Source organism: Ceratotherium simum, chromosome 16 (assembly GCF_057802395.1).
Source record: "Ceratotherium simum simum isolate JZ-2026a chromosome 16, ASM5780239v1, whole genome shotgun sequence".
NCBI lineage: Eukaryota > Metazoa > Chordata > Mammalia > Perissodactyla > Rhinocerotidae > Ceratotherium > Ceratotherium simum.
Window position 1 is genome coordinate 45426520 of NC_141915.1, and position 23954 is coordinate 45450473.

At 36.5% G+C, this 23954-nt stretch overlaps 1 protein-coding gene across 1 annotated transcript in view; it reads left to right on the forward strand.

The window, feature by feature from the left end:
• The first annotated feature begins 2240 nt into the window (after nt 1-2240).
• LOC147915048 (uncharacterized) overlaps nt 2241-23954 on the forward strand; it is a 79455-nt gene continuing 57741 nt past the window's right edge. The window contains exons 1-15 of the mRNA XM_087441350.1: nt 2241-2360; nt 6213-6317; nt 7251-7304; nt 7908-8012; nt 8559-8612; nt 9835-9939; nt 10560-10613; nt 11241-11345; nt 13915-13968; nt 14625-14729; nt 16701-16754; nt 20931-21032; nt 21548-21601; nt 22532-22636; nt 23193-23246. The gene's annotated coding sequence lies outside the window, so the exon portion shown is untranslated. The remainder of the gene's footprint in view (nt 2361-6212; nt 6318-7250; nt 7305-7907; nt 8013-8558; nt 8613-9834; nt 9940-10559; nt 10614-11240; nt 11346-13914; nt 13969-14624; nt 14730-16700; nt 16755-20930; nt 21033-21547; nt 21602-22531; nt 22637-23192; nt 23247-23954) is intronic.

The following is a 23954-nucleotide window of genomic DNA, read 5'->3' on the forward strand; positions in this document are numbered from 1 at the left end:
CATTTGCGTGGAGTATCTTTTTCCATCCCTTCACTTTCAGTTTGTGAGTGTCTTTAGGTCTGAAGTGTGTCTCTTGTATGCAGCATATATATGGGTCTTGTTTTTTTATCCAGTCAGCCACCCTATGCCTTTTAATTGGAGCATTTAGTCCATTGACGTTTAAAGTAGCTATTGATAAGTATGTACTTACTGCCATTTTTAACTTTTTTTTTTTTTTCTCAGTGTTTTAGTAGTCCTTCTCTGTTCCTTACTTCTTCTATACAGAATTGATGGTCACTTTAGTTTGACCTCTGTCTGAAAGCTGTACTCTTTAACTACCCTCCTCCCTCCTTTTATGTTTTTGATATCATATCCAACCTCTTTTTGTGCATTTGTATCCATTACGTTCTAATCGTGGAAATAGATAATTTTTCCTATTTGTGGTCTTCTCTTTTCCCCTTAAATCAGTCCCTTTAACATTTCTTGTAACACTGGTTTCTTGGTGACAAACTCCTTTAATTTTTGCTTATCTGGGAAAATTTTGATCTCTCCTTCCATTTTGAACGATAACCTTGCTGGGTAGAGTATTCTTGGCTGTAAGTTTTTTCCTTTTAGCACTTTAAATATATCATGCCATTCTCTTCTAGCCTGTAAGGTTTCTGCTGAGAAGTCAGCTGATAGCCTTATGGGGTTTCCTTTGTATGTAACTTGACATTCTCTTGCGGCTTTTAGGATTCTCTCTTTATCTTTAATTCTGGACATTTTGATTATGATGTGTCTTGGTGTGGGCCTCTTTGGGTTTATCTTGTTTGGGGCTCTCTGTGCCTCCTGTACCTGGATGTCTGTTTCCTTCCTTAGGTTAGGGAAGTTTTCATCTATTATTTCTTGAAATAGATTCTCTGTCCCCTTGTCTCGCTCTTCTCCTTCCGGGACACCTATAACACAGATGTTAGTGCACTTGATGTTGTCCCAGAGGTCCCTTAGACTGTCCTCACTCTTTTTAATTCTTTTCTCTTTTACCTGTTCACCTTGGGTAATTTCTTCTAGTCTTTCTTCCAGCTCACAGATCCGTTCTTCTGTATCCTCTACTCTGCTTTTGAGTCCCTCTAATGAGTTTTTCATTTCCAGTATTGTATTCTTCATTTCTGATTGGTTCTTTTTTATATCTTCCATTTCTTTGTTGACATTCTCACTGAGTCCATCTATTCTTCTCCCCAGATCAGTGAGCATCCTTAACACTCTTAGTTTGAACTCTCTGTCAGGTAGGTTGCTCATTTCTGTTTCACTAAGTTCCTTTTCTGGGGTTTTGTCCTGTTCCCTTACTTGGAATGTATTCTTTTGCCTCTTCATTTTGCCTCTTTCCCTGTGCTTGTGTCTACGTATTAGGTAGGTCAGCTACGTCTCCTGCTCTTGGATAGGTGACCTTATGTAAGTGATGGCTTAGGAGGCTTCCAGTGTGCTTCCCTCAGTTCTCAATGTTCCAGGGGTGACCCCTATGTGGGCTACGTGTATCCTTCTGCTGTGGCCTGTTTGCTCTCCCTATAGGCGCCCAGGGAGGCTGAGTTATGCTCCTGGCCAGCTGTTGTAATGCTCAGCTGCTTGTAGTTGTTGTGGGCCCTTCAGTCTCTTTATCAGCTGTGGGGAGCCCCAGCACAGTTGACTGCAAGTTCTAATACCACATTTGTGTTGCAGTATTTCTTTTAAGTGAGCAGGCCCCCAGCGTGGCAGGTTGTTAGGCTCAGGGCCTTACAATTGCTGTAAGCCTCTAGCCTATTAGGTCTCTTGTCAGCTCTCTGAGGATTGCAGCTGGGTGGGGCTGCCCTCAGGCACAGGAGCACCCAATTGTTTCAGGTTTTGGAAGGTGGAGCAAACCTCCTATGTGGGTCTTTGAGAAGTACAAGTCTTCTGTGGCTGAGAAGCCCTGCCGCCCACAGGTCCACACACACAGTCAACACAGTCCTGCCCCGTGTGAGCGCCCCGACCTCCCCAAGTGGACCCAGTCTCTCCACGGCGGGAGCCCCACACACTCTGCCACCGCCCCACACTCTCCACCCGCTCCTTGTGCACACCCTGCCCCGCTCAAGTCAGCTCAGTTGCCAGGCTGCAGAGAATCCAGTCACCAATCTATGCAGGCCCACACGTTGCCTGAGGGCTTGTTGTTGGGTGGGGCTAGTCTCTAGGGTGGGCTGCCTACCCTGGCTGAGCTGGATTAAATCGGTGCTCTAGCGGGTGGAGCAGACCCTGGGCTAGCAGGCCTCAGGGAGAACTCCAATGGCGTCTGTGTCAGCACGCTCACACCAGGCCACAACAATGGCCGCCGCCAATGTCCCAGTCCCTGGAGAGGTCTCACCCCTCACCGAGATGCACTCAGGGCCTATTAGGTGAGTCTCTTGTCACCGAAGCACTGTGCACCTTTCTTTCTGGTGATTTTAGGATGCTTTCTGGAACGGGTGAGTTTGTGCGCGGGCCCTTTAAGAGCCAGTTTTAGTTTCTTTGTGAACCGGGTTTTCTGGGGGTGCTACCCAATGCTTTAGTAGCAGGCAAAGTCAGATATTATGCTGCTGGTCTCAATTGTGCTGGGTCCACAAAATGCCCACAGCGGGGGCGCTCCCCGGCTCAGGGCCCCGCGCCTCCAGGGAGGCTGCGTACCTGTGAGCTGCTCCAGGCGGCCGTGAAGCTGGCGGCTTGTGAAGGTGGCGTTTTTCCTCTCCAGAAGGGAGTCTCTGCCTCTTCTACCCCAGTTAGGACTGTCCGTTGTTGCAGGAGTTCCTCTTATCCAGTTTTCAGTACTGTCTCAGGGGTAATTTTTCCACGAGTAGTTGTAAATTGGCTGTGTCCACGGGAGGAGGTGAGTTCAGAGTCTGCCTACGCCGCCATCTTCCAGACAATCCACTCCATCATTTCTGATCTCCCTATTCTTTTAGATACTTTCCTCTATGGCTGTGCCAACCAATACACTAGCCACTAGCCACATGTAGTTCTTAAACACTTGAATTGTGACTAGTCCAAATTGAGATGTGCTGTAAGTGTAAAATACACACTGTATTTCAAAGACTTAGCACAAAAAAATGTAAAATAGCTAATTAATAATTTTTATGTTGGTTGCATGTTGAAATGATAATTTTTTAGAAATATTGGATTAAATAAAATATATTATTAACATTTATTTTGCCTATCTTTTGTGGAGAAAAGGGAACCCTCATAAACTGCTGGTGGAAATGCAAACTGGTGCAGCCACTATGGAAAATAGTATGGAGGTTTCTTAAAAAATTAAAAATAGAAATACCATACCATCCAGCTGTCCCACTGCTGGGTATTTATCCAAAGAACTTGAAATCAACAATCCAAAGAGATTTATGCACCCCTATGTTCATTGCAGCCTTACTCACAATAGCCAAGATGTGGAAGCAACCCAAGTGCCCATCAACTGATGAATGGATAAAGAAGATGTGGTATATATATACAATGGAATACTACTCAGCCACAAAAAAAGACAAAATCATCCCATTTGCAACAACATGGATGGACTTTGAGGCTATTATGTTAAGCGAAATAAGCCAGACAGAGAAAGACAAACACCATATGATTTCACTCGTATGTGAAAGATGAACAAACACATGGACAAAGAGTACAGATTAGTGGTTACCAGAGGGATAGGGGGTTGGGGGTTGGGCAAAAGGGGTAAAGGGGCACATATATATATGGTGATGGATAAAAATTAGACTATTAGCAGTAAGCACAATGCAGTCTATACAGAAACTGATAAATAATAATGTACACTTGAAATTTCACAATGTTATAAACCACTATGACATCAATAAAATAATTTTAAAAATTTATTCCACCTATCTTTTTATTTTTTTAATGTGACTATTAGAAAATTTAAGACTACATATGTGGGTCGTATTTGTGGATTACATCATGTTTCTTTGGACAGTGTTGCTCTATGGTATACCAAGGAAGTTTGGACATTTCAACTTCATTTAACATAGGCCCTCTTTGGGCCCCGGTTTCATTCAAATAACTGGGCATTCTGTTAGAGCCATTCCTAGCCACTTGAGCTAACACAATGAATTCAGACTCTGCTTATAGTACACCCATATCATCAAATTCAGCTCAGTCCAATGTTATCTTTTTTCCACCCGTGTCCAACACTCTTGGGATCGATTCTGACTATATAAGTTGGTAAAAATCATACAATTCTTTTGGAGTGTATTGCAATTCCTTACAAGTCAGACTTGGTTTCTTATTACCAGAGGCCTGCTGGACCTTGAGACTGATTATGGGTCTAGAAGCAATGAGAGATTATGAGGATAGATCCTAAAGAAGATCAGCAGTCCCCTGCAAGGCCCCCCTCAGGAGAGACCATTATATGTTCTTTAGGCAAGAGGAAACCAACCTCTTTAGACGGGGGAAGAAGGGCTACTTCTACTCATACAGGAAGCTTGGCAAGATTTAGAGGTCCAATGTCCCCAGCTTCAGAATCTGCCCATATTTCGGCATCCCCAGTTTCAGGGTTCCAGAGACCCTTCAAGCTTGGAAATTCTACTTGAATTGTAATTCAAGATTAAACTTTGGGTTTGGTTTTTAAAAGTTTCATTCTTATGCCTTCAGGAAATAAAGGTGTGTTATAGGCCAATCATACATAATTTCTGGTCCCTTACCCAGACTTTGGCCAGAGAATTGTGAGAGCTGGTGAAGAAGTCTGTAAAGGTTGTTGCCTCTGTGTATGGTGGCAGGCCTAAAGTTGCTGGAGATCAGCAGCGCCAGAAGTTGGGAGGAAAAACTGGACATGAAGTAGACAAGAGTGAGGACAAACTGGAATCCACAAAGACAAACTGGGATCCCATCTTTCCCCAGTTCCAACTCCAACGACAGGGATGAACTGCAGAAGAAACTGACACCCTATGCCATGGAACTGCACACATGGCTGACCCAGGACTCAGAGAAGCCAAAGGAGGAGATCTGGCAGGAGTTGGAGGAGCTGCAGGCCTAGCTGCCTCAGGCCAACAAAGGAGAACCAGTAGTTAGACAATGACAACACGAGCAAGCTGTGACGGCACCTCGCATTCTGCACCACCTTTCAGAGTGTAATGGCTGCTGCTTAACTCCTGCTTTCCAAATAATATGCAAGTTTTTCTGTGGCTAACTCTACCTCAAAACCGTACAGGACTAGCAACGACAAATTCTGGCAAGGATGTGGAGCAACGGGAACTCGCATACATGACCAGTGGGAATGCAAAATGGTACAGCCACTTTGGAAGACAGTTTCGTGGTTTTTTACAAAACTAAACATACTCTTAACGTATGATCCAGCAACCGTGCTCCTTGGTATTTATCCAAAGGAGATGAACACTTAGGTCCACGTAAAAACCTGCACATAGATGTTTATGTCAGCTGTATTCATAATGCCAAAACTTGGAAGCAACCAAAATGTCCTTCAGTGGGTGAATGGATAAATAAACTGTGGTAATCCAGATAATGGAATATTATTCAGCACTAAAAAGAAAGGAGTTATCAAGCCATGAAAGGACATGGAGAAACCTTAAATGCATATTACTAAGCAAAAGAAGTCAATCTGAAAAGGCTACGTACTGTATGATTCCAATTATATGACATTCTGGAAAAAGCAAAACTATGGAAATAATAAAAAGATCAATAGTTGCCAGGGGAGGGAGAGAGATGAATAGGCAGTGCACAGAGGATTTTTAGGTTTTTATAGAGTATAGAGATATAGAGTATTATACTATAATACTCTATATAATGATGGATATAATATGTCATTATACTTTTGTCCAAACCCATAGAATGTACAATATCAAGAGTGAACTCTAAGGTAAACTATGGACTTTAGGACCTAATGATGTGTCAGTATAGGTTCATCCTTGGTAAAAAATGTACCATTCTGGTGAATGATGTTGATAATGGAGGAAGCTATGCACGTATGGGGGTGGGGGATATATAGGAAATCTCTGTACATTCTGCTCAGTTGTGTTGTAAACCTAAAACCACTCTAAAAAAATAAAGTCTTTGAAAATAAAAAGATGATAAATTATAAATAAATAAATAAAGCCATACAAGAAAGGAAATTCTTAGAGATATAGTTTCAACTTAGCTAAGTTGATGCAGTACAAAACCACCACAGCCATTAAAGATACTACTAATAATATTACTCATGCAAAATTTTGGCATAATACAGTTTTTTCATGTTCCTACACTGTCTCTTTCCTAAGGGGGGAAGATTCATGTAAATAACCTGGACAGCACTCTGGAAAGATTGGGAATTGAGCTCACAGAAGAGGAACTTGCACATCTGTCAGAAAACCTACAAGTTGATGGTGAGCGCTAAAGATATCTTCAGGGCATTTTTCTATCTTTGCTTTATATCTGATACGTTTAAAAAATAGATTTAATTGACAGATACATGTTAGAAAGATTGGAGGAGAGCCCAATATTAAAGTCAGAATAAATCTTGGATCTTCACTACAGTTATCTAAAATCAGCATTATCTTTCCCTATGTGTACCAACAATTGCAGAGGGTGCTGTCAAGACTCTAATAGATCTAGATTAATAATAAAGCAAAATAATAGGGATATGAAAATCTATAAATGAAGTCAACTGGCCCATTCTTCTGTCTGTCCCTTTGTCTGCTGAAATATTCATTCTAAAATGAATTCAAAGATTCTTATCATAGTGCACAAGACCTGCAACCTCCATCTGCCTTCTGATATCATATCTTCTCTCATTTTTTCCTCTTCAAGCCATGTTGAACTACTTGTTTCACATAAATAGCATGATGTCCCTAGCCTTTTGTTTTTTCTCAACCTCTACTCCATGTGAAGTCTCTTCCATCCCTCTGTATTTCTGATCAGTCTCTACTAATACATTAATATAGTTCATGCATTACCTCCCACAGGAATCACTCTTAGAACATACCAGGTTAGGTTAGTGGTCCCTTCCTCAGCTGTTTGTTGTTGGTACATGAAGTAAAGTTACCAGATAACCTGACAAACTCCAATAGTATCTTCAACTATGGCTTATAATGGCTTCCAAAACACTAGGAAAAGTACACTTTTCCTGACCCAGATTCTAAAATATAAGAAAACTTTGGATTAGTGTAGATCACCTTACTTCCCTTAGATCCAGGCATTTAATAAGTGGTCTCAGGTAAAATTAAGATGTAGGAAATTTTTAATGGAATTGTTTCCACAAAATATATGTCTTGTTTTCTGAGCTTGTGACATTATCTTCATTGAGCCTTTTCTTGTAGCTAATGGGAAGGTTGGTCTGAAACAGGTGATGGATGGAGTAAAAGCTACTACAGGTAAGTGAGAATTTATAAATCTAAGATGTTTGGTATTTACAGTAATTATATTTTATCATTATCCCTTAATTACCATGTTAGTTATGGCACTATGGCACTTATCTCCTTATTTATTAAATGTTTAAAACAATTACTAGCAATTCACTTATTTTCTGGTATATTTTTTCATTTATATATTTTGCTCTTTTCTTTTTTAGTACAGCCAAACTCTATATTAGTAAAATAATAGGTAAAGTAAAACTTTGGTAAAGACTCCTTATAACTTATAAAGATGAGACTGACAGGTCTTATCTTAGTTGATACAATTACTTGAATAAGTCATTACAATATTCTAATTGAATAAAGAGATATATAATGTAGATTTCACTGGGTTCAGAGTTGCCATGCCATTGTCGTTATGATTGTACCATCTTTTATTAGCATTTAAAGATCAAATTATTTTTCAGTGAATGTCATAGTCAGTGTACTTGGAGTGGTCTCATTGGCCTTTGCTCTTCATCCTGTACCTGCTTGTGCTACATAGCCATAGATTAATTTTCCCTGTTTGGAATCATTAAGTGAACCTTTAAATTCGTATGTGTAATGATGTATGTCTTTTTTAAGGAGGGGAGGTTGATGTCAGAGATGTGAAAACTATTCTGAAAAACATGGGAATAGAGCTCACAGATAAGGAATGCTTGAAACTAGTGAAAAATCTACCTTTAAATGGTAAGCATTTCAAATACTGATGTGACCTTAAAGGATTCTTTTAAGCTTTTTTTGAAAACTCAAACTATACCCATTTGCTAAGATGCAAAAAATTAAAAACCCATCTCAAAATAATTTAAATGTTCATTTATTCCTGAAGGAAATTCCCATCTTTGCAGTTTAACTTTTAGTTTTGGCATAAATATCCCCATCATATTGAATCATGCCATCAAGGGGAAGAAATTTTTAAGGTTACCCTTACCTTTTAGATACCTGTAGGTGAATGTGGGAAATAAAAAAGGAAAAGAGGGGGTATTAAACTATAAGGGGATAAAAGGTGAGAAGTGGAATCACAAACACAAAAAAGAGTTGTGCATATTGTAGAGTGCCTTGTGTGCTAAATTTTTGATAGATTCACCATATTATAAACTTTCACTAATTTTCTCAAATTTTATTTTAATGTGGGAAATTTCTATGGCAAATTTTGAAAATCTCAGCTTTACTGAAATAATTTTAGTGAATAGCCACATCATTTCTCTGTGACCTGAATTGTGCCCCTTTTTATAGATGACAACAGGATCTTTAAGAACAGGTTGCTAGATGGTGTGAAGTCTCTTAAAGGTGAGTGATAAACATAATGAGAGTGCAAATGAATAGGCGATCCTCATATTATACTGTTTCCAAGATGTTGAATTTGTGAATGCTGCCTTCTGTCATATATACTGATTGCAAATTGATACGTTTTTAGAGCTCAATGTTTACTTTAGCAGATGAATCTCATGTTCTATTTTGAAATTAAAGTCCCACACACTCTTGTGGTTTCTCCAAACTTTTCAGGAAAAGAAAGATCAAATTTCAAGTTTGCATAGCAAAAAAAATACAAAAATGATTAGCAGTGAATCAGGTAATTTAGTGAGTAGCAGAAAAAAACTAAACTGGGAGTTCATTCATCAAAAGTCAGCCCACATATCATTTAGAAGTAAAGAATGTTTACCTCCAAATCCAGAATTCCCTGAGCATTTATGGAATGCCATTTAAAATTTTGTGTTCTGTAGGCTGGTCCCCAAGACAAGTCTCAAAGGAAGTAGCCTTAATTCTAACTTCATAGTTGACTTTTTTTTGTGTGTGTGTGTGTGTGAGGAAGATCAGCCCTGAGCTAACATCCATCCCCAATCCTCCTCTTTTTTTGCTGAGGAAGATTGGCCGTGGGCTGACATCCATGCCCATCTTCCTCTACTTTATGTGGGAGGCTGCCACAGCATGGCTTGACAAGCGGTGCATCGGTACGCACCCAGGATCCGAACCTGTGAACCCCGGGCCGCCGCAGCAGAGCGCACGTACTTAACCGCTACACCACCGGGCCGGCCCCGTAGTTGACTTGGGTGTAGTTGACTTTGTAGGCTTAAAATATTTGGTCTCTGTGCTAAAATTGTTGAACATTAATTAATTAATTTTTTCACTTTAGAGCAAATATTCTTAACCTTAGGTTAGTAGACTTTGAGGGAATCTTTTAATAGACTTTAGTGAGTACATAATCTGCCTGAAATAGTGTGCAAATTTTGTGAGTAATTATATACTGCTCAAGAAATTCACAATGGGGTATGTGTATCAAAAAAAGTTTAAGAACTTCTCTTTTGGAGTCGTTTAATATTCTTTTTTTTTATTGCGGTAACATTGCTTTATAACATTGTATAAATTTCAGGTATACATCATTATACTTCTATTTCTGCATAGATTACATCAGGTTCACCGCCCAAATACTAATTACAATCCATCACCACACGCATGTGCCTAATTATCCCTTTCACCATTTAATATTCTTTGTGAACTGTTACTTTACTAGGTGGAAAGGTCGATATCAACAACCTGGACACCATTCTGAACAACCTGGGAATCAAACTTGCAGATACAGAACTTAAAGACTTGATTCAAAATATACATGTGGGTGGTAAGTATGTTATCAGATACAATAGTTATCCTAGAGAGAGTTTAGTTAAAAGAACCTTCGAGTATATGTAAGGGAAGAAATGCCCTTTTCCATAAGGAGAAGGGGAGAACAGCAGTGTGGTGATACACCATGTCAATGAGCAAAACATAAAGAATGTCATTTGAGTTTATGAGCATCCAGTTAACAAAATGGAAATTAAAACATTGGTCTTTGATATGTGTGATGTATGTGACTTTCATGCTCTCTACAAGTATCATGGGTAGTAGTAGAGTCTTTCAAATTTTGAATACCAGAATGCTTGAGATGTACCCACTTCTGAATCAGTTCCCTTTACTAACACAAATAAGTTTGAGACATTATAGGCCAGAAGGTGCATCAGTGCAATTGCATGGTTTTTCATAGTTAGAATTTTCTTCTTTTTCATACTTGTTAAAAGCATAAAAATTGGGTAAGCTGATAATCTAGAAAGTGTGTTCAATAAATATTTGTTAAATAAGTATAAAAAGCAATTAGGATGGTGCCTGACACGTAGTAAGTGCAACTATTATAATTATTCCTATGTTTTTCCACAAACTTTTGTGAGTATTATATCTCAATGTGATTTTGATCTTCTCCTATAGTTGATAAGAAAATTCCTCTAGAATCACTGATGGAAAAAGTCATAGATTTTACAGGTGAGTGAAAAGTTACTGTAAAATTAGGATTACAATTATCTACATTAAATTTTTTTCCAAGATATTTCCCACTATTCTATCATTGACTTGTACATTCTGGTATTTCGCTATACTTATTACTGAAATATTTGCCTTTAATGCTCTGTATATTGATATAAAATTATCTAGGTTTTTAGAATGAGTTTACCGTACTATTTCTTGCTTTCAAATCTCTGTTGTTTATGCCAATAATGTAATTCACTTCACCAGTGTTTAATAACCATTGATCAAGATGATCAAGATAATGTCTTCATTGTATTCATCATATAATTCTTATTTTTAAAAGTAAATACTTTTTGAAGAAAAATTCATATAAGCATCTGTTTTTTTTTTAATTAACCGATTATGTTTTATTCTGGAAGTAGTCTTTCCCTGATTTTAGGAGAAACTCTCTTGTTTGTATTAAGGAAATAAATTTGACTTAACATATATATTGATTCTATAGTTGAAATGTTTTATCTTTACTTTAGTCTTCAACCTGAAAATTAGGATGGTGTTAATCATCATAGAGTAACTTTTACTTAGAAATAATTACTGCTGTCTGAAATGATGATATATACATATATACCCAATCTCCTATTTTCAAAGGTGAGAAGATTGAGTCTAGTGATCTAAAAAATGTTCTGAAGAATCTTGGAATTGAGCTCATGGATAAGGAATTAGAGAAGCTGCTGAAAGTACTGCCAACTGATGGTGAGCCATACAAGTGTCTATGGGAGCTTCCAGGGAGCTTGGGTTTTTGTTGATCTGTATGAAAATTTTAATTTCTTCTAAAACATGATAGAGGAACATTTTTAAAAAGCTAAAATTTAAGTTATGTATAAAAACTATGTGTCATTTATTTTAGAAGCCAAGGAACTCTTCAGGTGTAAGTTGCCATCAAGGCTAACAAATGTCTGCTGTTACCCATCAGGCCACTAATGCGCTCATAACATAGAAGGAAAAAAGAGAGACAAGAGAGCAATGGAATAAATTAAAGTTAATAGAATTAAAAAGAAAGGAAAGATACATTTATGTTTTGGTATACTAGGCCCACTGAGGGGACAAGTTTATCATATTGAGAAAGTCTTTCTTCCTTAATTTCATTGTTATATAAAGCTAAAAATTTGGGTAAAACATTTTTTAACAACATTACTGAGACACAATTCACGATTAGCCTAATAAAGTGTACAATTCAGTGGATTCTAATATATTCACAAAGTTGTGCATCCATCACCACAATCATTTTTAGAACATTTTTATTATCTCAAAAAGATACCCTGCATCCATTAGCAGTCACCCCACAGTTTCTTCATCCCCCTCAGCCCTGAGAAACTGCTAATCCATTTTCTGTCTCCATTGATTTGCCTCTTCTGAACATTTAATATAAATGGAATCATATAATGTGTGGTCCTTTGTGACTAGTTTCACTTAGCACAATGTTTTCAAGGTGCATCCCTGTTGTATTATGTATTAGTATTTTGTTTCTTTTTAATACTGAATAATTTCTATTGTATGGATATACCACATTTTATTTATCCATTCCTTGGTTGATGGACATTTGGGTTGTTTCCACATTTTAGCTATTATGAATAATGCTCCTATGAACATTCATGTACAAGTTTTTATGTGGATGTATGTTTTCATTTGTCTTAGGTATATACCTAGGAGTAGAATTGATGGGTCATATGATAACTCTGTTTAAGCTTTTGAGGAAGTTAGGCTGTTTTCCAAAGTGGCTGCACTGTACAACAGTTCCAATTTCTCCACATCCTTGTCAACACTTATTATCTGTCCTTTGATTATATGGTAGTGGGTTGAAGTGGTGTCTTATTCTGGTTTTGATTTGCATTTCCCTGGTGACTAATGATGTTGAGCATCTTTTCATGTGCATATTGGCTATTTGTATATCTCCTTTGGGGAAAAGTCTATTCATATCCTTTGTCCATTTTTAAATTGTGTTGTCTTTTTATTATTGAGTTGTAGGAGTTCTTTATATATTATAGATACAAGTTCCTTATCAAATATATGATTTGCAAAAGTTTTCTCCCATTCTGTGGATTGTCTTTTCACTTTCTTGATGATGTCTTTTGATGCACAAAAGTTTTTAATTTTGGTGATGTCCAGTTTATCTATTTTTTTCTTTTGTTGCTTGTGTTTTGAGTGTCATATCTAAAAAACCATTGTCTAATCTAAGGTCAAGAAAATTTATACCTATAATTTCTTCTAAAAGTTTTATAGTTTTAGTTCTTATATTTAGATCTTTGATCCATTTTGAGTTAATTTTTGTATATGGTGTGAGGTAGGGATCCAAAAGAATATTCTTTTGCATATGGATATCTGGTTGTCCCAGCACTATTTGTTGAAAAGATTATATTTTTTCCCTCATTGAATGGTGTTGGCACCCTTGTCAAAAATCAATTGGCCAGGGCCGGCTCCGTGGCTTAGCGGTTAAGTGCGTGCGCTCTGATGCTGGCGGCCCGGGTTCGGATCCCGGGCACGCCCCAAGGCACCACTTCTCCGTCCAACGTGAGGCCGAGACCCACGTACAGCAACTAGAAGGATGTGAACCTATGACATACAACTATCTACTGGGGCTTTGGGGGGAAAAAAAAAAATGAATAAATGAATAAATAAAATCTTTAAAAAAAAAAAAAAAAAATCAATTGGCCATAAATCAGAAGGTTTATTTTTGGACTCTCAATTCTATTCCATTGATTTATATATCTAGTCTTATGCCAGGACCTTCCTGTCTCAATTACTGTAACTTTGTAGTTTTTAAATTAAAATGTGTGGGTCCCCCAACTTTTGGCTTTTGGGGGTCCCTGCTTTACCATATGAATTTTAGGATCAGCTTATCTTTCTGCAAACAAACCAGCTGGAATTTTGATAAGATTGCATTGAATCTCTAGATCAATTTGGAGAACATTGCCATCTTCACAATATTAAGTCTTCCAATCCATGAACATGGAATGTCTTTTCATTTATTTAGGTCTTCTTTAATTTCTTTCTACAGTGTTTTATAGTTTTCAGAGTATAATTTTTGCACCTCTTTTGTTAAATTTCTTCTTAACCATTTTATTCTTTTTGATGCTCTTGTAAATGGAATTGCTTTCTTAGTTTCATTTTTGGTTTGCTCATTGCTACTGTATAAAAATGCAATTGATTTTTGTATATGGATAAAAGATTTTAAATTTTCTGTTTTTGAAAGTATTTAATTCATGCTATTTTTGTGAATTTCATATAAATTTTACCATTACATAAATTATGACTTTTCTTACAGCTGATGGAAAGTTATGTCATAATAGATTACTGAAGAGTATGAAGTCTCTCAAAGGTAAGTAAGAAACAAAATTATAAGGCATATTATCTAGATATTATCTAAGTTGTCCAGACATATCACTCAAGTATGAATCTTGGCCCTATATAATTTGTCATTTATGATTCTTTCAGCATAACTACATTTTATCTGCTATTAACATATACTTTCTCTTGGAAACAAGTCCAATATATTCTTAGATTTTTTTCAACTTTTTCTCAAAAGGAAAAATCAACCCTAACAACAACGAAAAAAGATCTGGCCATTATTAAAGAGCAATGCTCAGCTGCAGTGATAACTAATATGTCAAGTCAATAAACAAAAATAACCCTATTTTTGTGCAAAGGAATTAAGCTGGTGCTCTGCTGTTCTAGTTGTTCAAGACCCTTAACACAGTTTTATTATGTAGGCATGTCAACAGGAATAGATTAAAGGAAATACAATTCTAATTCTGACTCTTCTATTGACGTTCTATTTGGATCTTCAAGTGGACAAATCTATTTGGAGTTTCAGCATTGTTGATATGTAATGATAACAGAGGCATGGAATATATTTTATCTTTTGTCTCTTATTTTGTTTTAATAATAGGTGGTCATTAATATTAATAAAGTTGTTTTACTTATTTACTATTATATGACTTTTTTAATATTTTGCTTTACTATCTCTCCTCTAAGAGGGGAAGATTAAAAAGAATAACCTCCATACTAGTTTGGAAAATATGGGAATCAAGCTCACAGGAGAGGAACTTGCTGAACTGGCAGAAAAACTCCAAGTTGATGGTGAGCACTAGAGATATCCTTAGGACATCTTTTTATCTTTATCTTCTATGTGATAGTCTTAAAAAATAGTCATAATTGGTGCCAAATAAATATTTAAAAGCTTAGAGGAGAACCCAATATTAAGGTAAGAGTAATTAATCTAAAATAAACATCATCTTCCCTATGGATACCAGGAATTTCAGGGGGCCAGCAGGATCATTAGTAGATCTAGATTAGCAAGAAAGCAAATTAGGAGAAAGCATAGAGAAGTCAACAGAATCCATGTGTTTACCTGCCATTTGTTCCTCTGTTCATTGCAATCTGCTCTCTGGCCCTGTGCCTCTTGGTAAACCCACTTTCACCAAGTTAGTTAAACAGTGATCTAATTGTAAAATCCTATGGGCGTGATTTAGGTATTATCTTCTTTAATATCTGTGGCACCTTCCTTCTTTGGTGGGTTCGTTCTTCTCAAAGCCATCGCCTCTTCTCTCTCACTTCTATATGGTCCATTCTCCTGATTTTCCTCATTCCTATTTGACTCTCCCTACTCTGTTTGCTTCAACAGCTTCTGTTCTTTCAACAGCCTCTTAAGAACTTGGATTCTCAAGATTCCTTCATCAGCTCAATATTCATTACACTTTTATACATTCTGTGAAAGATTTCATCCGCTTTCCTGATATCAGCACAGAAAAAAATTTTTATTACACCTATGTAATGAATGCTTCCAAATCTTTATTTTTAGGCCCAGCCTCTCACATTAGACATCTGTATTTAGACTTTCCCTTGGAAATTTTTTTAATTTTAATATCCCAAAGCAAATTTTCTTTCTCAATAAATTAACTTCTACTTATGCATTCCTTATTACAGTATCATAACTCAGTCATCTATCGTTATAACCTGGCTTGTACTTCTCCTTAAGTCTTATTTGGAATACCCTATTATAAGATCTGGTAATTTTTTAATCCTAAGGATTTCTCAGATTCATCCCTGACCCTCAACATGTGATTTTACTGCCCAAGTTCAGACTCTTTTCATCTCTAGTTTGGAGATTACAACAGCATCCTAATTAATCTCTCAAGCTGCATTCTTATCTCCTTCAAATTTGTTCTTCATTTAGCTGGTAAAATGGTCCATCAAACCAAATTCTGACCATATTACTCACCTCTTAGAACTCTTTATTTCTTCAACCCAAAAGATGAATACTAATATCCTTATTACAGTTTATAAGACTCTTGACCTCAAACTACCTCTCTGGCCTGATCTGTCTTCTCCTCACCTTGCATTTTATCTTCCATCCATGTTAAATTGGTCATACATAGCATGCTGTCCTAGACTTTCATTTTTCTTAACTAGTAGTTCTCAAACTTGAGTGTGCATCAGAATCACCCAGAGGCCTTGTTAAACCACAAATTCCTAGGCCATATCCCCAGAGTTTCTAATTCAGAAGGTCTAAGATGGGGGCCTAGAATTTGCATTTCTAACAAGTTCCCAGGTGATGCTGATGCAGCTGGCCCAGGAGCCATACTTTGAGAATCACTGTCTTAATGCATCTCCTTCTTGTTAAAAACTCTTTCTCCTCCTTTTTCTTCTGATTAGCTCCTAATTCTTTTACTTATCTTAGATATTAACCCCTACCTGATGCCTTCATTGAATGCTCCAGGCTAGATTAGGGCCTCAGTCTGAGCTCTTTGGCAGTACCAGAATATCTGACCAACATCTAACCAAGGGAATCTTCAACTATAGTTATAAGACAGAAAGGCTTCCAAAAGCCTGGGTTGAGTACATTTTCTTTGGCCCAGAGTCTATGGTCTCCAACAGACCTTCTTATTGCCATGGTATAAATCCTTGAAATCCAAAAATTTAAAGGAATGTCAATTAAAATTATGATATGAGTCAAAGTTAGCTGGACTTTATTATACTACATGAGTAGTTTATATTTTTTTCTGAGCTCATATCATTGATTATGTGTCTCTTTTGGACTTTTCCTTGTAGCAAATGGGAATGTTGATCTGCATAAGGTGATGGAAGGAGTGAAAGCTGTTACAGGTGAATACAAAGCCATTATAAACCTAAGATTCCTATTGACACAGTAATTATATTTTACATTAACCCTAATTGCCATGTTGATTCTGTTACTGTACTCCTTATTATAAATATTTATCTAGAGTTGGATTTTGTGGTACCCATGTTTTGGTAATAAAATTTTAGTGTTATGTCTTGGTAGAAAGACCCTTATTCTCTAGAGTAGTTCTCATAAATGTTTTCTCTTGGTTAGTACAATAAAGAGAAAATTAAGCTTTGTTAAAAATTCACACAATTGGTCCCCCAATTCTCCTCAACTTCTGATCTCATGAAAGTGGGCTACTTCTACTTCCTAAAGGATAAGAGCTTTGTTCCTTTCCCAAAAACTATGCAGAAGCTTCAGTTGAGGCAAATGCCTTGAAAGAGTACTTTCTTTCCTCCATTTCCCTTCCTGCCTACTAGACCTATAACAAATTCAAGTCTCAGCATGATCCAACTGAGGAAGTGCTGGCCCTGCTAAGAGAAGAAAAAGATAATTCGTGGGAGGAACAATACCTGCTAATATGTTCTGGCAAGAACTAGGAGAGCATGTCTGGGAAAAGATCTTCAGGGTGGTAAACAAGAGTAGAGTGAGAAAAATAAGGCTGGATAGGAAGAGTTTGTTGATATGGGTGCATACTCCTGTAACTCTGGTTTTTATTGCCGTGCCAAAAATGGACAATATACTGCTGGGATGGCTCCTAGGAGCTTGGAAAACAATGTGGACATGCCAAAACTGCCTTGGCAGTATGCTGAGGAGAGACCAAAAAATTCAGAGAAGTTGGGTGAGCTGGAATGGATCTATTATGTAAGACCTGAAGACCCAGCAGATAACTATCTTCCTCAAAACAATCCGTGGAAAACTATCTTTACTAAGGCAACAAGTGCATCCAACCAAATGTTCCCACCTCAAGTCTCAGTGGCCCATGACTGTCATGTAGAAGACTTGCCAAGACTGCAAATTCAGCTTTCTCTGAAGTTCTACTGGTCTTACAATCAGGTCCTGATCCTGGTCTTCAGCATTGTCTCCACAGCATATAGGATATGAGGGCCTCTTTAATTGCTGCCATGGAAGCCTTCTGACCTTACTCCATGCCTCAAGTTGCTAAGCAACAACCATTCAATTCCACAGTCATAATTAAGATTTCCTCATATCTCTCAAACTTCAGAGAATATCACCTGAGCCAGTGCATCCCCTTCCACTTTTTATCCCTTTCCAATTAATTCACCACAGGTGAATACCTCAGTTTTAATAATACAGTGTGTCAAGGGTTATCACCACTCCACTTACCATCAATGGAATCTTTGTTGCTATCTGTCCAGCAAGGCATACACCACGTTACAATCTACTTCCTACGACCACTTCTAATGCCAATAATCCTAGATCTGGTTTTCAGAAGCAGACCCCGAGACTAGGATTCATGTGCAAGTGAATTATTACAGAAGTGTTACCAAAGGAAACTTGTAACAGGGTGGGAGAAGCATAACAGAAAGAGGAAGAAGCCAAGTAAAAACCCAATCTCAAAGTCCTGATATCTTCAGACTAATCCCACTGAAGATCTCTAAATTATACCTCAGAGTTATCCCAACCCAAAGCAAGGGCTTTCATACTTTCCTGCCTTCAGTCATTGACTGACCCAGTCATGCTTTCTTTGCTTTCTGTACATGAGGGCAAAGCAGTCTTCAGTAGCATGAGGGCATCTTCCAAATAAAAGCTACAGGTGCTAGCTGTTGGGAGCAAAACCACACCGTGGCTGGGGATGCTCAAAAATGGTAAATAAGGATCCTAAGGGATCTACACAGAGCACAGGGACTTCAAAGATTAAGAAATATCTAAGTTTTCCCTTGATTCAAGTGAGAAAACTGTGGGTTAGGTTAGTAGATACGAGACCCCCCCCAAAAAAAAAAATGCAGTGGTTATATACTAGACGAAGGAAGAAAGGAGAAATCAGGGAGAAGAAAGGGAAAAGAATGAGATGAGTATGTTTCATATTGATAAAGTTCCAGCTTGTGCATAGATTTGCTATAACTTTTCCAATTTTAACTAAAAATTTTTTTCTAACTTTAGAGTAAATTGGGCAAATTTTTAGGGCAAATCATTAAAAGTTTAAAAGTTTTCCCCTTTCCGCTATCATAGTGGATTATCACATCATTTTATCTGTAACCTGCATTGAGACATTTAAAGCTGCCAGAAGGTTCAATCAAAAGTTTGGTGTGTTGTTGGTTATTTATATTGGCATGCATGATCTCCAGGATATATTGTTAAGTGACAAAAGCAAGATGTAGAATCATCAGTATAGAATGCTACATTTTATGTAAAGAAGAGGAACTAAGAGTCTACATATGTATGTATGAGATAGGCAGACATTTGCTTATTTTTGCAAAATCAACCTGAAGGCTACATTGAAAACTAATTTTTTTTTAGTTTACTTTTAGAAGGACTCAGGTAATAGAGTGAAGATGATAGAAGCAAAACTTCTCTGAGTATACTTCTTTAGACTTAATTTTTGAACCATGAAAATGTTTAAATATTTTTAAAAATTAAATATATAAGAAAAATAAACTCTAAAATTGAAAATAAACTGAAATGAATCTAATTGTATATCAAATTGGTAATAGAGCCATATAGAGAAAATAATTATTTCAAGTGACTTTTGAAATGCAGTACTATGATTAAACAAACTCAGTGAGATATATACTAACTACAAAAAGAACTTCAAAAGAATCTTAAACTTCATTCAATAGTTTTATCATTAGTAATAATATGGGAATTTAATATTGTGACTATTACAGATGATAGAAGAATAAAACAAATAAATATGTTAATATTGTTAGGAACTAGTTACAGTATTTCAGTTTCAAAGAAAAGAGATGCAAATATAAAATCAAAGTTAGGGAAAATCCTATAATTGTGAATTTGGATTGAAACTATCACTCACTCACACTTGTTTGTTTGTAGTTTGCCTGTTTGTTTTAAATATGATTTTCCTGTACTTTCCTAGAAAGGGTTTGAAAGGGCCCAGAAACAATGACATCTTAGTTTCAATGAGCACAACTAGTCCTCAGATTGCGGTTTCTAAATAACTTTCCAACTAAAAGGATCCCCAAAGCTCGTTGGGAAAAGGCTGCTTCCAGGTCTGAGATAGCGAAAGTACAAAGTGAGCCTGGGCTGTCTTGTTTCAGAAAGCAAGGTAGCATTTAAAGATTAAAGTGTGCACGTCAAAAGGAAACAGGAGTCGGCTTGAATAGACTCCCACTGGTCACATTTGAGACAATTTGAGCATCAAAAAGAAGAAAAGAGGGAAGAACGTAGTGGTGAGTAGTGTCAAGTATCTCAATGTGAGTGAAAAGTAATAAGGCAGTTGAATATGAGGTCCTCATTTAGCTTCTACACCATTGTCTGATTATTTCATTATGAATTCTGCCACCTTTCATATATATAGATTCCATGTGATGGTTTTAAACAGATTCATCATTATTTAACAATTTAATTGACCATGTTGTTGTTTAGAAATGTGTCCCACACTCTCCTAAGAGAGTTTATAAACTTAGAAAAGAGGAAATAATTACATGCAAAAAAGGAAAAGATGAGCTATTTATATATGGAATTTAGTTAACTGTTATATGATAACTCTCTGAGATTAAATGACAAAAAATTAAAAATATGGTACCCAGTACAAAAAAATTCTCAATAAATATTAGCTGTCATCTTGTAGTGAGAGCTTTTTTTTAATCCTGTGTACTGTTCAAAAATACTTTGTTTATTGTTTCCAGTCTTGCATTCAGATTAGTTACTCTGATCTTCACCCCTAAATTAGGCTAAAGAAAACGGTCCTAATTTTAATTTCATTATCAATTTCCTTTATATATTTGATTCAATGTCTTTGCTCTTGGTGTTGAAAAGTATAACCATGACTCATAGGAATTAATTGTTTTCAGTGTGGAGCAGATATTTTAAGGCTAGGTTTCATGAACCTTAAGAGATCCATGGTTGGGCTTCAGCACATCCTCTAAATCTTAATGCATAGTTTATAAATATGTGTGGTGCACTTTGTGAGAGTGTAAGATGCATAGATTTTCTCAGACTCTCAAAGGGTAAAATAAAATAACTTTTTTGGAGTCACTAAATTTTCCTGACAGGCCTGTCTCTTTCTGATTAAGGGAAGATTGACATCAGAAACCTGGAAACTGTTCTAGGCAACATGGGAATTAAGCTCACTGACAAGGAACTTGAAGATCTGACACAAAACCTGCCAGTGAGTGGTAAGCATATTAGATATCATTGGCTTTTGAGCTTTGAAATTTATGTATCTTTAGCAGTAGAAGGGAAGGAATAAGGGAACTTTTTATGGGGAAGATGGCAAGGTTGGAGATGAGACAGTAACAGTAAAAAGAAGCTCGGAATGTAGTCTGCTGGGCACTGGTGGCATGTCAGTAGAACAGTCCTCCAAATTCTGAGAATAAGAAATCTGGTCCCTACAAAATAGTCACTTTTGAATCCTGTCCTTTCATTATCAAATATAAGATTTGATATTTATGGGGTAAAAGTAAGATCTACATTTTGAAATAAGTATATTTTTAATATTTATAATTTTCTTCTACTCCACGCTCTTAACATATTCTGAGTAAATATTTATTGAATGACTAAAGTGCTTAACAAAATGTCCAGTACGCTTAATAAGTGCTGTTGCTAGATGTTATTATCAGAAGGGGAGGAGAGTGTTCTTATACTATTTTATATGATTTTATGAGCTTCAAGTTATGTTTTTGTGTTACAGTTGATAATAAAGTGGCTCTGAAAACTTTGATGGATGAAGTGAAAGCTTTTACAGGTAAGACTTTGTTATAAATGATTAAATTTTTAATAATATTTTTACCATATTCTATCAGTGGCTTAAAAATTCACATATTTTCAATATTTGTTTTGATAAAATATTTGCATCTACTGACCAACAGATTAATCTAACATTATCTGGGTTTTATAAGTAAAACAGAATGACTTTTTCTTGATAATAAGTCTTATATTCTTTAAGACTTTTTTTCAGTAAAAGTATTTCACCAGTATGTAAAGACCCAAAAACTAGATGGACACGGTAAAAACAGGGTGAAGCATTAAAAATAGTAAGTCCATTGCAAACAGCTAATCACAGTTTTAACAAAATACAGTAAAATATGTCATACTTTGTTAATTGTATATTTTATTATACTAACCATCTCTTGTCCTAATCTCTGGATAATTATATGACCAGATTTGCTTCTGTACTGTGTGGTGTGATTCCCACTACTAGGAATACATCTTATTTACTAATATTAAGGACCAAATTCTATTTCTTTTTTTTTTTTGGTGAGGAAGATCAGCCCTGAGCTAACATCCATCCCCAATCCTCCTCTTTTTTTTTACTGAGGAAGATTGGCCCTGGGCTAACATCCGTGCCCATCTTCCTCTACTTTATATGGGACGCCGCCATAGCATGGCTTGACAAGCATTGCATTTGTCCGCGCCCGGGATCCGACCCTGTGAACCCCGGGCTGCCGAAGCAGAATGCACACACATAAACTACTATGCCACCGGGCCAGCCCCAACAAATTCTACTTTTTATTTACCATTTGATTCTTTTTATTAGGAAATATTTCATTCTGTCTTTCCTTTTCTTTCTGGTATTAGAGAATAGACTAGAGCAGCACAAGTATATTTTTGGGTAATTGGAAATAATTAGATTATCCCTTAATATTTTACCTATGAATATTCTATCTTTTCAAAGGAGAAAAGATTGATTCCGGTGACCTACAAAATATTCTTAAAGACATGGGGATTGAGCTTACAGATATGGAGCATAAGCAACTGCTAAAAACGTTGCCCATTGATGGTAAGCCATATAAATGCCACCCTGCCTTCCAGGGAACTTGATTTTACAGCTCAGTGTAAGCAGTTCTGAATCTTTTTATAGTACAGTTTTGTCTAAAAAATGGCACAAATTAATAGAAAGGCACTTCTGACTTGAAAATAAATTCTGTCATTACCTCTTCTAACACAGTTTGAGAGTCATCACTACATTGCAATATAGTGGTCCAAGTGACTAATACTACTCTCTCACATTGGTATTAGGGTTTACAATATGAATAATGAAAAAGAGAGGAATAGGGCATCAGTATAATAAAAAGAAAGAAGTATTTTTGTGTATTCTTTAGAGTTGCACCATGGGAGAGTTAAACTAATAAACGTCTCTAATACCAAAGAAAGGATAAGTTTGTCACTGTGGAAAATATTTATATTCTTAAATGTCAATATTGTGTGACTATAAAATAGATTAATTTTTAAAGTAAATCATTAAAATGTATCTTTTTGCAGTCATATGATTGGTAATGTTTTGGTGAATCTTCATATCAATTTTCTAGAGATGTGAATTGTACCTTTTCTTACAGCTCATGGAAAGGTGTTTCAAAACCGGTTGCTGAAGGATATGAGGTGTAATAAAAGTGAGTAAGAAGCACAGTGAGAGGGCACATGAAATATGCTCAAGCATTAGATTTATATCAATAGAATATAATACCTTATTTTGCTTCTTTTATCACATGTGTTTTTCCTGGTAATAACCTTTAATTATCTTAGAAGGAAGTTCTCTACTGGATTGCATTTTTCAAACTTTCTCTGAAAAAACATTTATATGAACAGAAAAAAAAGAAAGATTGAAGGAAGGAAGGAAAGAGAGAGGAGGAGTGGGGAGAAAGGTAGGAGGGAGAGAGAGAAAGAGTTTGGCATTTATTCCAAAATGTGACCAGGAGAAGAGAAAGCAATCTAAGAATAAGAGTTTAGGAAACAAATTCTACAGTCTCTAGTTCTTTGTAGAGATTACTGATTAGTGCTCTCCACTTACAGTTGCTTAGCCCTTGTCCTACCTAACATTTTCCTCGGCAGGTATGTTTAAGGTTTCAGGAAACAAGTTCTTTTTTTTTTTTTTTTTTTTTTTTTTTTATTGCAGTAACATTGGTTTATAACATTGCAAAAATTTCAGGTGTACATCATTGTACTTCTATTTCTGCATGGCCTACATCATGTTCACCACCAAAATACTAATTACAACCCATCACCACACACATGTACCGAATTATCCCTTTCACCCTCCTCCCTCCCCCCTTCCCCTCTGGTAACCACCAATCCAATCTCTGTCCCTATGTGTTTGTTTA